The following is a 4,373-nucleotide window of genomic DNA, read 5'->3' on the forward strand; positions in this document are numbered from 1 at the left end:
AAATTATAAATTACTAAAACTATTAATCTCACAATGAAAATTTTGTTATCAGTAATTTAAATTTTTTTCTATAAAAGATACAAATGATCAAAAAACTATATGAGTAGAAATCATCATTTAATAGACATTAATATTAAAAATATACTAAAATATATTATCTATGTTAGTATCATTTAAATTTAATAACATATCCTATCAAATAAATTTTTTTTGGATTAATACAATTGATTTATATGTTCGCACCAATTTAATTATATTTTTAATAGTTACTGACTTTTAATTATTTAATATATATTTATTATTTTATAATACGTAAAAATATTTAATACAAAAAATAATTTATATATATAATGTTGATTCCGCGCAATGCGCGGATCTTAACCTACTAGCATGGTATTTTGGAGGATGTACGTAGTAATGCCAAACGTAACATAATGTAATATTTTTTCCGCAAAGTTCAGTTTGAATCTTAAAAAGAAAATTTTCCTTCTAGTTTAAAAATATTCACATATGAACATCTAGAAAACGGTTTGCGTATAATGTTTTATACGTTTGATCCATGTATGAAACACAAAAAATGGTCACCTGGAGCTTGTGGTCAAGCGGTAAGGGGAAGGGCTTGGGATGTCACCACATTTCAAGTTCGATCCATCTACCATGCGTAACTAAGTCACATTTTCCTGGTCACCTACACGGATATGGGCTATTGCATTTCGGCCCATTTGAATACCCGGGAGAGGGTCTATCCGTGGGCTGCACCTCCCATCCGGGGATTAGGTCTGTGTCTTTAATAGACCCGGATTTAACCCTTTATAGTTACAAAAAAAAAAAAAATGGCTTGCATATAATGTTTCACGGCAATCCATTATAACAGCCCATCGAAATGATGAGTGTCTATGTTATCATATAACAAAGTCCTTATTGTATGTTGTATGACGTACTATAATGTTTCCTAGAGAAATTAAGTTGGACTGTCTATGTTATCATATAACAAAGTCCTTATTGTTCTCATGTTGAGAATATTACCCTCAGAGACACAATATGACTTACATATTACACTAAAGAACAGTTTCCTAGATGACATATTTTCTTCCAGCAAGTTTACACATATACTCCTAACTACACGGTTGATACATTTTGTTACCACCTCTAACTAAAAACATTAAAATATAATTTTTTTTTTCATTTTCTTCTATTCATGCCAAATCTCAATATCACTTTTCTTTTATCTAACTCACAAAATCCCTAAATCGACAAACAAACTCTTGTCTCTTTCCGCCTTCGTTGTACTCTTGATCTTTTTCCGTCGTCATTCTCTCAGATTATAGCTAAAGTCTCAAAAACCTGAACTGTAAACCTCTAGATACTCTTTAAATCTTCAAGATTCGCCGGTTTTCACTCGAACTCCATCTCTCTCAACCGCCAACAGTTTGTTTCCTAGCAGTCGTTGTTCCACAAACATATCGGCGACATGGAAAGTTCTTCCAAACCTCAAAAGTAACTACTACGAACGAGGCTTGGTCCCGTGGAAACGATGCGGTGGCGATGGAGGCCGTGGTGGAGAAAGCGGTGGATACCGCAATGGAGTCCGGTGGTGTTTATGGAGGCGATGGTGGAAGACGTGAGTGTGGATACAATGGTGGTGGTTGGTGGAGGTGGCTACTTGAGTGGAGGAGATGGTGGAGGATACGACGGTGCTGGATACGGTGGAGGAAGCGGTGGATACCACAGTGAAAGCGATGGAGGTTATGGAGGTGATGGTGGACGACGTGAGTGTGGATATAATAGTGGTGGTTGGTGGCGGTGATTTCTCCTGTCCACGCATCTTCCATCCATACATCTCTGATCTACGCATCTTTCTTTTGTCCACAACTCACTCCCATTTACAACGGAAGGGACGACGTTGTGTTTTTTCATGTAAAACAACGGAAGGTTTTAGTGTAGCAAAAAAAGAGTAAAGATAAGTCGATCCTGTGGAAGAAGTTAGATGCTCATGTGTTCGGTAAACAGAAGACCGAAGAAGAAGAAGAATTTTAGGAGATAAGGAGGATAAAACAAAGAAGATGAAGAAGCTCGGGTTGAGATTTGAATTTGCCGATAAAAATGAAGAAGGAACCGATCACTTTTGTTGGAGTTTGGTTCATGTGTTGATCTTGATTCTTTTGTGTTACCTATGGTAATATGCTTTCTGAAACAAATGGTATATGTCCATGTGATGTTGTCCATTGTATTTTGTACACGATATCTTATATTTGCCAAGATCCTTTTCCACGAAGAGAGTAGCAACAAAAACTCAAATTCACCGCAAGTTTATTGCACTTCCACCAATTATGTATCCACCATAACCACATCTACAGATTTTTATTTAGTTATACAAGTGGTATATGTATGTAATTTGTTTGTTTGATTGGTTTCTAATTGTTATAAATTCTCTACTAGAAGGGGTTAAAGCCGCTAAACTAAATTAACAAAACTTCAAACCCATAACTCCATATTATACAATTAGATTTTGTTCATATACTTTTTTATTCTAACGAAGCTTGCAAACTTCATGTGTGTGTTTTTTTTCATGTAAAACAACGGAAGGTTTTAGTGTAGCAGAAAAAGAGTAAAGATAAGTCGATCCTGTGGAAGAAGTTAGATGCTCATGTGTTCGGTAAACAGAAGACCATGATCCCTGAATCTATTTGAATCTCCTCCAACGAACAACTAGCAGAAATGGTCCTCCAAATGTCTGCAATAGTCAAATCATTGAAAACCCAAACATCAGCATTCATATAACCCACTGAACACTAGAGCCTTGACCGCAATACTCACAACCACAACAACATTCCCGCTAACCACGAGAGTCCCATCCACACCACACACCCGACCACCACAACAATCACACAAACGACGAGAGTCTCATCCACAACACACTTTGAGACAATCCGATATTCTTCTTGTCCACCACGAACTCCCAGTTTCCCATCGGAACCACAAATAACCAAATCATTACTTCCAACAATCACACAAGAATAATGAAATAGATCAAACCATATTTTATTAAATTAAAATGTGCCAACATACGTTTCTACCTTCGCAAAGAAGATTTCAAACGGAATCACAAAACGCTCGACGGAGTTTTTGCCAACTCTGCTCAACTTCTCTTTCATCGTATCTCTCAACACAATTTCAAGCTTTTCTAGGAAAAAAGATGGAAACCTTTGTCTTCTGCTACTTTTACCACAGTCATATCCTTATTAATTGCACTATCCACCAAAAACTTTCATAGACTTTCCGCAGCCGTTAGACTTTTTTCTTTAGATCAGATCAAACGACCAAAAACGATTCTCTTCATCCCATATACCTATTTTTTAAATTCACCCCTTTGTCAATTATTGTAACTAAAAAAAAATTTAGTTACAAAGAGAGAGAAAGTGTTTTGGTTGTTTCTTTAAAACCAATACACTCCTCTCTAGACAATATCAGAGTTGCTTTTGTCCGAAAATAAACAGTTGGCAGTTAAAAGTGTGCTAAGTTTGTAATGTGTCTTTTAGCGATAAAAAAACTGAGAAAGTGTCCCTCAATGTAACTCTCTCTTGTATGTTGTATGTCTATAATGTTTCCTAGAGAATTAAGTTCGACTAACATATTTTAAATCAATTCTAATGTTACTACCTCAACAAAATTGAGACGTAACTAAACGATACATCAGATTCAATTATAAATATTATAAAATATAAGGTTACTAGGATGACCTGTTTTTTGTGCATAATGAATTTATATGAAAATTATTTACGAAATATTGTATGAAAAAATAAAATTTATATTCATGATCGAATTAATATTTTTGGCCCTTAAATAATTTTTTTTTAAAATGTTTTGTTAATTATATAGTTTGCTTAGTTATGAGCTGATCTCATTTTTAAAAATACTTTAGGTCAAGAAATCACTTATCGCATAAGAACCTAACGTTTAGGCCGGAGAATCTCAGGCCTACTATTTGGTTACAACGAATCTATGTCAGCTCGGTTTTATATCATGATTTAGCAATTTAAAAGTTAATTATGGTTATGAGAAGTTTACGTTCACGTGCCAATCCTATCTATCTTCAATATTTTTCTCATTTTTGTGTCATTTTTTTCATTTTGGTTATTACTCGATATAAATATTGATTTTTGAGTTTATTCTCATTTCGTAATTTTGCTTTGGTCTGAGATTTAGAAAACGTTTAAGATTTAAAATTATTAAAGAGTTACATACTTAGGCTAAGATCTGCGCCTTGTGCAGAATAAATATTTTATATTTATTACATATTTTATGTTTTTCTGCATATTATGAAATAATAAAATAATAATTATATATTAAATAACTAAGAAATCAGTTACTAT

This window comes from Brassica oleracea, chromosome C7 (genome assembly GCF_000695525.1).
Source record: "Brassica oleracea var. oleracea cultivar TO1000 chromosome C7, BOL, whole genome shotgun sequence".
Lineage (NCBI taxonomy): Eukaryota > Viridiplantae > Streptophyta > Magnoliopsida > Brassicales > Brassicaceae > Brassica > Brassica oleracea.